We start from the raw sequence: 14,343 nt of genomic DNA, 5'->3' as shown, positions 1-14,343 counted from the left end.
GTAGGGGTAAACAAACACCTTGTACTTCCTCAAGTGCGCTGCCACCACTGCCATGCACTTTGAAAACATCCTGGGTGCAGACTTCAGGCCAAACGGAAGTACTGTGTACTGATAGTGGTTGTTGCAGACTAGGAACCGCATGAACTTCCGATGTTTCCGAGCAATAGGGACATGGAAGTACGAGTCCTGCAGATCTATGGTGCACAGCCAATCTCCTTACTGCAACTGAGGATAAATCTAATGCAGGGACAGCATGCAAAAAGTTTCTCTGCGGATCCATTTGTTTGCTTGTCGCAAATTCAAAATGGGTCTGAACTCGTTTTTGTCCTTTTTTTCTCACAAGAAAGAACCTGGAGTATAGACCCTTTCCTTTTTGAGATGGAGGAACAGCCTCTATCGCCCTCTTTCTTAACAGAGTATCTGCCTCTGCTTGAAGTTCGCGAACCAGGTATTGTGAGAGAACTGGTGGAATTGCTGGAGGAGGGCTGACGAAACTAAGACTGTATCCATTGCAAACAATATTCAGCACCCACTTGTGTGGAGTCATTTTCCTCCACTCTGCCAGGTAGTTCTGAATGCTTCCCCCCCACCGGAGCGGGTAACAGAAGAGGGGGAAGTAATCCTTCAGGGCTTAGACCCAGCCGGGCCCTTGCTCCCTGAAGAGGGCTGTTGATTACCTCTGCCCCTTTGACGCCTCTGAAAGGGCTGTCGCTGAAACTGTTGTTGCTGCTGCTGTTCTCCAGTCTGACAATCCTGCCCTTGTTCAAAACGCTGGCTAGAGTAGCGCCTTTGATGGGGGCGGAAAGCCTTGCGTTCTTTCGGCTTTTAGGCAGACAGCCCTGAGTGTCTCAACCTCCACCTTCATGCGAGCCATCTCCTCGTCAGAGTGGGCCCCAAAGAGCGTAGAACCCGAAAAGGACAAGTTGGCAATCTGTTGTTGTGCCTCCGGATTCAGGGAGGCAAGTCTCAACCAGGAATGGCATCTCAAATTCACTCCGCGACAGTACCCATGAGCTACCAGGAGAGAGGTGTCCACAGCAGCGCTGATGATTTGATTGGACACCATCATGCCATCATTTAGGACCTCTTGGAAATCTTCTTGGCTGTCAATTGGGAGGAGTTCAATGAACTGCTGGAGAGGCTCCCATAACGAACGGTCATATCGGCCCAGAAGCGCAGTCAAACTCGCTGCTTTCATGTTAATGGCTGCTGTACTGCAGACCTTCCTTCCCGCCGAATCCATTTTGTGGCTTTCTTTGTTCAGAGGGACCGTGGAGGACGGGGCCGTTGAATGTTGCTTCTTGGCTGCTACCACAATGACCGAATCTGGTGTAGGATCCATTCTCAAGAAAGCAGGATCTGAATCTGGGGGCATGTACTTCTGAAGTCAGGATGGAGCAGACTTCACCGAGGCAGGCGTTAACAGCTCCATAACCGGTTCCTCCAAAACCTGGCACTAAAGGAAGCAACGGACGAGAGAGGTGCTTCCGTTGTAGTGTTTCAAAGATGACAGAGGTGGACGGGGTAGGCACAGCCAGTGAGATCCCCAGTTTCGCCGCTCTCCTCAACAGCACGTCCTGAAACGTGGCGATGTCATCAACTGGCGAAACCCTCCGAGGTGGAGAGTCCGACAATGCAGGTGAGTACCTCCTGCCACTAGAGGAATCTGTGTCCCTTGTATAACTGGACCGCAACCTCTCTTTGCGGCGATGATGTTGTGATCTAGTAGAAGACCTACGCCCACTGCGAGAGCGGTGTCTCGCCCGGGAGTGAGATCTTGATCTCCTGGGCACAAACGGCATAGGCGATTATGAATGAGGAGGCGGCTGAGCTGGAATCAGAGGCTTTGGCAGAGGCGGAAGAGGAGGCGGAGGAGGAGGAGGAGTTGGTGTTCTAGGACTTGAAGGCGACCGTTGAGGAACGCCAGCTAATCCCAGAGACCTGGATGGTGAGTAGGTCCTGGAATAGTCCGAATCTGAGAACCGAATCATACTCTTCTTGTGAGCAGGCCTCGAAGAGGGTGCTCGTGAGGTCGAATCCCCTAAAGAAGAGCACCGGTGCCGCCGCGACCGGGGACTGTCCGAGGTGGAAACGCTAATCACAGACGGCAACCTTCTCCTCCACGGTGACCTTTTCCTCCACGGCGACCTTCTCCTCCACGGCGACCGGCGGTGTCGCCTTGATGGCGAGCTCCGATCTCTTCGGGACTCAGCGCGATGACTATGGTGTGTTGACAGTCTGCGAAGACCTCAACCGAGGTGTCGACGTCCTTCCCCTTGACGCCGAAGTCGCTTCGACCCAGAGTCCTGGGTCAACGGGGAGCATATAGTCGTCATACCTCTCGAAGTCTACGTCGTAGCCATCGACGTCGACTTGGACCAGTATAGTTTCTGGGCCTTCTATTGACTGGGGAGCAACCCAGAGGCCGATTCACTGGCAGAGGACGAAAAAAAAAGAGTCCCTCCATGCCCAGAGGTTCTGCCTGCATCCCAATGTCTTCTCTGATCCAGGCCTTGAAGACGGATCTTCTCCCTGTCATGCAGGGTCCTCCTGTAGAAAGAATGGCAAACCTCACAGGAGTCAGGCACATGTGTAGATGGAAGACCGAGTATGCATACGTGAGGGCCTGACTTGGCCTTCTTCCTACCACACTCAGGGCACTAGTCAAAAAAAGCTGGCTTAGCTGCTCAAAAAAAGACAGCAAATGGAAGACAAAGGCCCCAGACGTCGAGTGAAACACAAAATATCACAAAAAAGCTAAAAATTGAGGTTATACCAATCAAGGTAGAGCTCAATGCTCCAGGGTCCTGCTAGCCGGAGGCGGAAAACAAATTAAAGTAACTTGCCTTTGGCTGTGCATAATGGGATACAGAGGGTCTCTGGAGGGTTCCTTATAGGCACGGTATCCCTTTTCGAGACACATAATGGCAGCCTATGGGGCTTGTCTGTCCAAACCTTCCTCTCTATCATGACAAAGGATTTCTGTGAAGGGGAGTTTCTATATATGTGAAACTCTGTAAAATGTGTACATTTCTATATTATTTGGCTATCCTTTTTCACTTCAGGATGAAGTGCTGGCCAATGTAGCCTTGTTAATGTTATGCTGCAATATTAGTCTTAAATTTTCTCTTACGTGCCAATGCAGGACTACAGAAGAGGACAACTTAAGAGACTATTTTGATTGCTCCGGGGTCCACGCACATGGGCAGGACTATTCACAGATTATGACTGTAGGAGAGTAGGGTCTGCAATCCTATGATCACCCAGATTTTTTGCTTTTGTTTCACTGGTTTACGACTTTCTCTGGCTGTGGGCCTGCTAATCAGACCCACAGCCTGGCTGTTCTCTCTCTAAATTACAACATGTACCCTAGGTGCATTTACCAATTGGTACTGGGCCACCTTATCAGACCCTGTAACTCAGGGCATAGGTGAACCCGGGGCTGCAGCATGTATTATGCCTCCCCTGGCTGGCCTCCTACATTTGACAAAACTGGCTGCATGACAGCTGGGGCAAAGTCGTGTAATCACCCTTTGCTGTAGGTGTAGTATACCTATACCTAACCCTAAAATGGACACACAGATTCCTATCAGTCACTCCTATGGCAGGCCTTGACAATCCTGAAGGCAGAGTGCTTGGAATCGTGTGAGATGGTGCTCTGGCATGAGCTGAGCCTGTCTGCAGCTTGCGGAACCACGTCCTAATAGCTGTTCCAGGATATCGCATACCATATACTCTTTAGTGCATTATAATCCTTGCGGTTAAATGCTATCTTTGGTATTGCTTTATCAAAACATGTCGAGTAAGGTGTCATACGAATTGGAATACTAACCCCTCGCCAATTCTGGCGACGGGGTTAGCATTCCACCCTTCTAGAGGGACACGACATGTATGTAACTGTGAACCCCGGTTAAAGTTAACTGAAGCCTCAGCTCCACAAAATGGATGCTGCCACCACAGACACAAGTCTGACCTCCTGCTGCTGGGAGTCCTTCCAGCGAGGGAGGCCTGGACAAAGGGTTTCCTGTCCGGGGCGGTGCTAGCACCATCCCAGACATGGTTGTGTATCCTGGGTAGGCAGGGCTTTTCAGGAAGGTGACTGCTGAGTGGCACCCCGGTGCTCACTACGCATAGGCCGGTCAGAACCAGTTCCAGGGGCACACCAGCCCCTGGCCTGGGGAAAGTCCGGCATGGCAGAGGGGTGTAACCACCCCCCTCCTGGTCCCACCCATAGGCAGGACCTAGTCACCGGGTCAGCCCCCTTTTTTAGTATAAAGATAGGAGCGGGCCCCCTGTTCAAATTAGATCATCTTTGGAATCAAGACACAACTTTCTTCGAAAGGACTTCAAGATTTTTTCATCAAGATTCTCCCTTGTGGCTAAGGAGTAGTCACCCTGCATCCGCAGGCACCATCCTAAAGAAACACTGCGGTCTGCTGCAAGTCCTTCATCACGAATCCGACGACCCAGCTCGACGAGACCCGGCTTCCCTGGCACCTCTGACCTCCACTCACCTCTACAGCAAAGCTGAGAACCGTGAGTGCGACGAGACCTCGAGGGACCGACGATCGCCAAGACTGCACGACATCTTTACTGCAAGCCCACCGTGTCCTCCACTGGTGAGTGCTTTGGGGTCCGAGAAGCCCCAACCCTGCGCAGCTCCAGCACCCAAGATCAGCCTCCCAGCATCTCCACGATCTGCGTGGGGCCCTTCTGCTGTTTGCTGTGCACCGCGTTGTTTGGCTACTAGCCGGCTGGCTTGTGGCCTTCTGAACGACGCCCGACGACATCACTGCTGCTGGTCTGGTTGCTCCAGACTGGTCCTTGCTTCCTTCTTCAAGAGAGGCACCCCGGACCCTCCTGGTCCACTCCAGACCCCATTTTAGGTCCACCGCGTGGGCTTGAATTTGCCAAGGCTTTGTTGCCCAATCCTGGGTCCAGCGACGCCGACAGCTTCTATCTTCGTGGGACAGCTCGATCCTCCATCCTGGTCGCCGACAACGCCTCCTGGTCCGTGAGATCTCCGAGCACAGCGTCACCCACTCACCTTGTCGAGGTGGCTACCATCCGGTGCCCTCCTGGTGCCCACTGACTACTGGCTAGTAGTCTCGAACTTGGTCCCCTCTGCTTTCAGGTGTCATCTTCCATCGATCCAGGCTTGGATCCACCGAACTTTCTTCACTGGTCGCCTGCCAGCAACTTCTTTCTTCCAGGCTCCTGGTCCGTCAACGAGGATTCCCGACTTCTTTTGAGTCCTATGCAGCTGCAGCCCCTGGGCTAGGTAACTTCGGCATTTCGGTGCCCCAGCATAGCCTCACTATCCAAGGGTCAGAATCTACTTTCGTTTTCCTCCTACCAGGTCGGGTTCGCCCGAGAACACTAACTTTTCAATTCCTAGCTACCATAGACTTTGTCCCGCATCTCGCGTGAGTGCACACACTGCACCCGAGTCCCCTGGGTCTCCTAGAAGTAATCTAACGATTCTATAGTCAAGTCCTAGCGATTCCAAAGGCTATTAGTACTGTACTTACCTGCTAGTAATTTCGCATTCCACTTTTCAATTATATGGTTTTCCGTGCCCCTCGGGCATTTGTATATACTGTGCTAACTTAAGTATTTTTGTAAGAGTTTTGGTTTGTGCTTAGTACCCTGTCCTCATAAAGAGTACAGGGCTGTTGTGATTCTTAATAAATAACTGTTTATTTTCATAACACTTGTGTGGTGTCCTTTCACTTGGTGTTCAAGGGGTATATGTGTGGTATAACAGCTGGCTTAACACGCCCTCTCGAGTCTTTAGCCTTAGACTGCTCGTATCCACGCTACTAGGATAGCTGGTCTATAAGGTTGACTTACAACCAATCATCAATAAGGGTTGCTGGACTGATATGCAGTGCTCACTATTCTAGTGAACACTATGTATCAGGCCACCTTCTCACATTGGTGAGCAGCGGTTGGGATTTGAGCTTGCTGTTGTTTTACCACACGTATCCTAAGAATATCTTGTTGAAAGATCACATAAGTACTGTTAGGTACATATAACTAAAGCTTAGAATATTCTGAGTTCTACTGAACCAGCTGTTGTAGCTCCTCAAGGCCTAGCACACCTTGGCTGCAACTCTTAGCAAGGGATCAGTAGGTAACACATAGTGTAGGTAGGTGCATCACTTACACCACACTAGAAACAGTATGTCGGACAAAGGAGGAAACTCTGAGTCTCCCCTTGTGTCAGTTGACCCTCCACAGGTCATCCCTTCAAGATATACTGTGCTTAGCTTCCATGAGTTACGACAAGTATGTACCTCTAGGAAGATTAAGAAGGGGGCTAACCCCACAACTGCCTTTCTGATTGGTCTCTTAGAGACTTATGATGCAAGGAGGGCTGGTAACCCAGACCCTTCTAATCCAGATGGCAATATGCCCTCCTTACAGGGTCCCTATGATAGCCATGACCATCCCCTTCAGGAGGCAGATGATGCTGATGATGAGGATGAGGATTTGGAGTCAGGGGATGAGGCAGATAAGGGACAGGTAGAAGTCAGCAGACTAACCAGGTCCAACTTAAGCAGACATGAGCTTGGTACTAGGGGAGCCCTGGGGCCACTCTCAGGTCAGCTTAACATTGGGAATGGACGAGCTAGGTCTCTATCCAGAGGCTCTGGCAGATCCCTTCACACCAATGGCTCTCAACACTCCTCTCAGAGGGGGATGACATCTCCCCAGAGGAGAGTGTATGCAGCTAAAGAAAAGGCAGCCAATCTGAGGATTGAAAGGGAAGACCTTGCCCTGGCCAAAGAGAGGCTTGCCTTTGCTAGAGAGCAACAGTTGAGTGGGGCAGTCCCCACTGGTGGCAGCATTGTACCTAGCAATAGGGAAAGGAGTTTTGATACAAAACACCTAGGTAAGATAGTGCCCCCCTTTAAACAAGGGGATGACATCCACAAATGGATTACTGCTTTGGAGAGGGCCTGCACTGTGCAAGGTGTTCCCCAGAGTCAGTGGGCAGCTATCTTGTGGCTCTCCTTTGAAGGTAAAGGTAGAGACAAGCTCCTCACCACAAGGGTAGAGGATGCTAATGATTACCAAGTCTTGAAAAATACACTGGTTGATGGGTTTGGCCTAACCACTGAGCAGTACAGAGTGCTGTTCAGGGATACCCAGAAAACTCAGTCTCAAGATTGGGCTGACTTTGAAGATTGTGCCACTAAGGCTTTTGAGGGCTGGTTGCTGGGCAGTAAGGTTACTGATTATAAAGGATTGTACAATTTGATGATGAGAGAACAAATTTTAAACAATTGTCAGAACCAGTTGTTGCATCAGCATCTTGTTGACTCAGATCTGACCTCTCCCCAAGAATTGGGAAAGAAGGCAGACAGATGGGTTAGAACAAGAGTTAAACAGAACCAGGGCCAGAATCAAGGTGGTCAGAAGAAAGCAGACCAGAAGGGTAAAGATTCTAAGGGGGAACAAAATGACCAGAAGTCTTCGACAGGTCCCCAACAACCCAAAGAGGGTGGGGGTCAGGCTCCCCAAAAGAAGAAAGAAGGCCAATCTAAAAGGTGGTGCCAATACTGCAAAAGTAAAACTCACTGGTTTAGTGAGTGCACCAAGAAAGGAGGAGAGCAGACTCCTGCCACTGCAGCCCCTAAGGCACCTGTGCCCCCTAGTACAGTCAGCAGTGGTAGTGCACCTCCCAAGGGTTTAGTAGGGTTAACCCTGGGTTCTGAGGGGTGTGACAACTTAGTTGGTACACTCACTCAGGCTGTCCTTGTCAGTACAGGGGATATGGATATGTCCCCTGACATAAGTCCCAATACTTTGGGCAAATACAGACACCTTTCATTAATGGAAAAAGGGCTCAGGCCTATAGGGACACTTGTGCCAGTGTCACCATGGTGACACCTAACTTTGTGGACCCTGGACAGATCATGCCAGGTACAGAATTCCTGGTGACCAATGCAAGCAATGTCACTACCACTCACAGTATGGCAATTGTAGCTTTCTGCTGGGGAGGGGTAACTGGCCAAAAGAAGGTTGTAGTTAGTTCAGACCTCCCAGTGGATTGTTGGGCAATGATTTGGAGTCATCACAATGGACAGAGGTGGAGCAGAGGACTCGCATGGAAATGTTAGGCTTGCCAGCACATGTGTTTGCTGTGACCAGGTCACAGGTCAGGAAATGCCCCACTGAACAGGTGCTGGATCCTGGAACAATGGACCAGACACCTTCCAAGAAAAAGAGCAGTAGGGTTAAGGCTGTGCCTTCCCCCTTGCCCCAGGTTGTGGATCAAGTCTCAGAGGAGGCTGACCTACAGGAATTGAGGGAAACTGAGCCTAGAGAGTTTGAACTTGATCAAGTTGAATTCTTGGGTTCAGGGGGACCCTCAAGGGAAGACCTGGGGAAGGACCAGTTAGACTGCCCTTCTCTTGAACCCCTCAGACAGCAGGCTGCTGCTGAGGCTGCTGGGAACGCCACAGGTACCCACAAGGTATACTGGGAAGATGGACTCCTGTACACTGAGTCAAGAGACCCCAAGCCTGGCATGACCAGGAGGCTGGTTGTACCCTTGTCTCAGAGAGGTTTCCTACTCACCTTGGCCCATGAGATTCCCTTAGCAGGTCACTTAGGCCAGACAAAGACTTGGGACAGGCTTGTCTCACACTTTCACTGGCCTCACATGAATGAGGATACCAAGGAGTTTTGTCGCTCCTGTGTCACTTACCAAGCCAGTGGTAAGTCAGGTGGCACAACAAAGGCCCCCCTTATACCAATGCCTGTGGTGGGGGTGCCCTTTGAAAGAGTGGGGATTGACATTGTTGGTCCAATGGAACCCCAAACAGCATCAGGGCACAAGTTTATACTGGTGGTAGTGGATCATGCCACCAGGTATCCTGAAGCTATTCCACTTAGGACCACCACAGCACCTGTGGTGGCAAGGGCCCTAGTTGGAGTGTTCTCCAGAGTGGGCTTCCCTAAGGAGGTTGTCTCTGACAGAGGTGCAAACTTCATGTCAAGCTGCTTAACTGCTATGTGGAAGGAATGTGGTGTCAATTACAAATTCACTACACCCTATCATCCACAATGCAATGGGTTTGTTGAAAGGTTCAACAGGACCCTAAAAGGGATGATTCATGGACTACCTGAAAAGCTCAGGCGTAGATGGGATGTCCTGATTCCCTGCCTTCTGTTTGCTTACAGAGAGGTCCCACAAAAGGGGGTTGGCTACAGCCCTTTTGAACTTTTGTATGGGCATCCTGTGAGAGGCCCCCTGTGTTTGGTGAAGGAAGGATGGGAGAGACCTCTCAAAAAGCCTGCAACCAACATAGTGGACTATGTACTTGGTCTCCGCTCCAGGATGGCTGAGTATATGGAGAAGGCATCTGAAAACCTTAAGGCCAGTCAAGAACTTCAAAAAGCTTGGCATGACCAAAAGGCTGTCCTGACTGTTTACCAGCCTGGACAGAAGGTGTGGGTGTTGGAGCCAGTGGCCCCAGCAGCACTCAAAGACAAATGGTCTGGGCCCCACACAATTCTTGAGCAAAAGGGAGAGGTCACCTACCTGGTGGACCTTGGAACTCCCAGGAGTCCCCACAGGGTACTCCATGTCAACAGGCTCAAAGCATATGTCGACAGGAAGGACATGAGCTTGCTCATGGCCATAGATGAGGGACAGGAGGAAGAGAGTGACCCTCTCCCAGACCTGCTCACTCAGAATCCTGATGATGGGTCAGTAGATGGTGTTGTCTTTTGTGGCAGCCTCTCTGAACATCAGCAGAAAGACTGTAAACAGGTTCTTCAGTCTTTCAGACATATGTTCTCTCTGACACCCAGTCAGACCAATTGGTGCACCCATGAGGTTGACACTGGTGACAGCCTGCCAGTCAAGAGTAAATTCTACAGGCAGCCTGATCATGTTAGAGACTGCATAAAAACTGAAGTGCAGAAAATGTTGGAGTTGGGAGTCATTGAACCCTCAGATAGCCCTTGGGCTAGTCCAGTAGTTCTAGTGCCAAAGCCTCACACCCAAGATGGTAGGAGAGAGATGAGGTTTTGCGTAGACTACAGGGGTCTCAATGCAGTCACTAAGACTGATGCCCACCGAATACCAAGGGCAGATGAACTTATAGATAGATTGGCTTCTGCCAACTACTTAAGTACATTTGACTTAACAGCTGGGTATTGGCAAATCAGGTTAGCTGAGGATGCCAAGCCCAAGACAGCATTTTCAACCCCTGGTGGGCATTATCAATTTGTGGTAATGCCCTTTGGTCTGAAAAATGCACCTGCCACCTTCCAAAGGTTGGTGAATCAAGTCCTTACTGGGCTGGATGACTTCTGTGCAGCATATCTAGATGATATTGCTGTCTTTAGCTCCACCTGGGAGGATCACCTGGTCCACCTGAGGAAAGTGTTAGAGGCTCTGCAAGCAGCAGGCCTCACTATCAAGGCCACCAAGTGCCAGATAGGGCAGACACAGGTTGTATACCTGGGCCACCTTGTAGGTGGAAGCCAGGTTCAGCCACTGGAGAGCAAAATACAGTCAATCAGGGACTGGGCTCCTCCAACCACCCAGACTCAGGTTCGAGCTTTCTTGGGCCTGACTGGATACTACAGAAAGTTTGTCAGGAACTATGGTTCCATTGTGACACCATTAAATGAACTGACAAGTAAGAAAATGCCAAAAAAGGTTCAGTGGACAGCAGGCTGTCAAAAAGCATTCGATGACCTAAAGCAGGCCATGTGCACAGCACCTATCCTTAAGAGTCCAGATTACTCCAAACCATTCATTGTCCAAACAGATGCTTCTGAGTTGGGTGTGGGAGCTGTTCTTTCTCAACTGAATTTTGATGGTCAAGACCAGCCCATTGCTTTTATAAGCAGAAGGCTGACCCCCAGAGAGAAGAATTGGTCAGCTATTGAGAGGGAGGCCTTTGCTGTGGTTTGGGCCCTGAAGAAGCTGAGGCCATACTTGTTTGGCACTCACTTCAAGATTCAGACCGACCATAAGCCCCTCTTGTGGCTAAATCAGATGAAGGGTGAAAACCCCAAACTGCTTAGGTGGTCCATTTCCCTACAGGGGATGGACTTTACAGTGGAACATAGACCTGGTACTGATCATGGCAATGCCGATGGGCTCTCCAGATATTTCCACTTAGAACAAGAAGACTCACCTGGTCAAGGTTAGCTTATTGTCCCAAAGTTTGGGGGGGGGTCGTGTAGGAGAGTAGGGTCTGCAATCCTATGATCACCAAGATTTTTTGCTTTTGTTTCACTGGTTTACGACTTTCTCTGGCTGTGGGCCTGCTAATCAGACCCACAGCCTGGCTGTTCTCTCTCTAAATTACAACATGTACCCTAGGTGCATTTACCAATTGGTACTGGGCCACCTTATCAGACCCTGTAACTCAGGGCATAGGTGTACCCAGGGCTGCAGCATGTATTATGCCACCCCTGGCTGGCCTCCTAAATTTGACACAACTGGCTGCATGACAGCTGGGGCAAAGTCGTGTAATCACCCTTTGCTGTAGGTGTAGTATACCTATACCTAACCCTAAAATGGACACACAGATTCCTATCAGTCACTCCTATGGCAGGCCTTGACAATCCTGAAGGCAGAGTGCTTGGAATCGTGTGAGATGGTGCTCTGGCATGAGCTGAGCCTGTCTGCAGCTTGCGGAACCAAGTCCTAATAGCTGTTCCATGATATCGCATACCATATACTCTTAAGTGCATTATAATCCTCGCGGTTAAATGCTATCTTTGGTATTGCTTTATCAAAACATGTCGAGTAAGGTGTCATACGAATTGGAATACTAACCCCTCGCCAATTCTGGCGACGGGGTTAGCATTCCACCCTTCTAGAGGGACACGACATGTATGTAACTGTGAACCCCGGTTAAAGTTAACTGAAGCCTCAGCTCCACAAAATGGATGCTGCCACCACAGACACAAGTCTGACCTCCTGCTGCTGGGAGTCCTTCCAGCGAGGGAGGCCTGGACAAAGGGTTTCCTGTCCGGGGCGGTGCTAGCACCATCCCAGACATGGTTTTGTGTATCCTGGGTAGGCAGGGCTTTTCAGGAAGGTGACTGCTGAGTGGCACCCCGGTGCTCACTACGCATAGGCCGGTCAGAACCAGTTCCAGGGGCACACCAGCCCCTGGCCTGGGGAAAGTCCGGCATGGCAGAGGGGTGTAACCACCCCCCTCCTGGTCCCACCCATAGGCAGGACCTAGTCACCGGGTCAGCCCCCTTTTTTAGTATAAAGATAGGAGCGGGCCCCCTGTTCAAATTAGATCATCTTTGGAATCAAGACACGACTTTCTTCGAAAGGACTTCAAGATTTTTTCATCAAGATTCTCCCTTGTGGCTAAGGAGTAGTCACCCTGCATCCGCAGGCACCATCCTAAAGAAACACTGCGGTCTGCTGCAAGTCCTTCATCACGAATCCGACGACCCAGCTCGACGAGACCCGGCTTCCCTGGCACCTCTGACCTCCACTCACCTCTACAGCAAAGCTGAGAACCGTGAGTGCGACGAGACCTCGAGGGACCGACAATCGCCAAGACTGCACGACATCTTTACGGCAAGCCCACCGTGTCCTCCACTGGTGAGCGCTTTGGGGTCCGAGAAGCCCCAACCCTGCGCAGCTCCAGCACCCAAGATCAGCCTCCCAGCATCTCCACGATCTGCGTGGGGCCCTTCTGCTGTTTGCTGTGCACCGCGTTGTTTGGCTACTAGCCGGCTGGCTTGTGGCCTTCTGAACGACGCCCGACGACATCACTGCTGCTGGTCTGGTTGCTCCAGACTGGTCCTTGCTTCCTTCTTCAAGAGAGGCACCCCGGACCCTCCTGGTCCACTCCAGACGCCATTTTAGGTCCACCGCGTGGGCTTGAATTTGCCAAGGCTTTGTTGCCCAATCCTGGGTCCAGCGAACGCCGACAGCTTCTATCTTCGTGGGACAGCTCGATCCTCCATCCTGGTCGCCGACAACGCCTCCTGGTCCGTGAGATCTCGAGCACAGCGTCACCCACTCACCTTGTCGAGGTGGCTACCATCCGGTGCCCTCCTGGTGCCCACTGACTACTGGCTAGTAGTCTCGAACTTGGTCCCCTCTGCTTTCAGGTGTCATCTTCCATCGATCCAGGCTTGGATCCACCGAACTTTCTTCACTGGTCGCCTGCCAGCAACTTCTTTCTTCCAGGCTCCTGGTCCGTCAACGAGGATTCCCGACGTCTTTTGAGTCCTATGCAGCTGCAGCCCCTGGGCTAGGTAACTTCGGCATTTCGGTGCCCCAGCATAGCCTCACTATCCAAGGGTCAGAATCTACTTTCGTTTTCCTCCTACCAGGTCGGGTTCGCCCGAGAACACTAACTTTTCAATTCCTAGCTACCATAGACTTTGTTCCGCATCTCGCGTGAGAGTGCACACACTGCACCCGAGTCCCCTGGGTCTCCTAGAAGTAATCTAACGATTCTATAGTCAAGTCCTAGCGATTCCAAAGGCTATTAGTACTGTACTTACCTGCTAGTAATTTCGCATTCCACTTTTCAAGTATATGGTTTTCCGTGCCCCTCGGGCATTTGTATATACTGTGCTAACTTAAGTATTTTTGTAAGAGTTTTGGTTTGTGCTTAGTACCCTGTCCTCATAAAGAGTACAGGGCTGTTGTGATTCTTAATAAATATCTTGTTTATTTTCATAACACTTGTGTGGTGTCCTTTCACTTGGTGTTCAAGGGGTATATGTGTGGTATAACAGCTGGCTTAACACGCCCTCTCGAGTCTTTAGCCTTAGACTGCTCGTATCCACGCTACTAGGATAGCTGGTCTATAAGGTTGACTTACAACCAATCATCAATAAGGGTTGCTGGACTGATACATAGTGTTCACTAGAATAGTGAGCACTGCATATCAGGCCACCTTCTCACAATGACTATACAGAGAGATCCCCTACTACAGAATCTGGTTGTTTTTGGGGAGAGACGTAGGCCTTAGTCCACAGTCTAATGAAATTTGAAATCATCAGGAGAGCTGCACAGTTGGGAGTCCGGATCTAAAGCTGTGTAAAGGAAATTAAGTCAGAGCGCTGGGGCTTTCAATTCCAGGTCATTATAAAGTCCATGAAAAGCCATAAGGTACCACACACTTGCTGAAAAAGTTTTTTCTATAAGGTTCATACCCATCCATTACAGATAAATTACAATGACTGAAGAATGCAGTTATTGTTCGATCAAGGCAGGGAAAAACAGATTTTGCTTTCTGCCTTCTTTGGCCCAATTGCAGTGAACTAGAGCATTTTGAAACGTGTGTTCAAATTAGTCAATAGGTATGGAACCCATATACTGCA

General features: G+C 50.3%; 1 protein-coding gene across 9 annotated transcripts in view; it reads right to left on the bottom strand.

Moving 5' to 3' along the window:
- BAG6 (BAG cochaperone 6) overlaps positions 1-14,343 on the bottom strand; it is a 371,215-nt gene that overhangs the window by 90,375 nt on the left and 266,497 nt on the right. The gene's annotated exons all lie outside the window — the stretch shown is intronic.

Source organism: Lissotriton vulgaris, chromosome 5, assembly GCF_964263255.1.
Source record: "Lissotriton vulgaris chromosome 5, aLisVul1.2, whole genome shotgun sequence".
Classification (NCBI taxonomy): Eukaryota; Metazoa; Chordata; class Amphibia; order Caudata; family Salamandridae; genus Lissotriton; species Lissotriton vulgaris.
The sequence above is the reverse complement of the archived record's forward strand: the minus strand, read 5'-3'. Positions and strand labels throughout refer to the sequence as shown.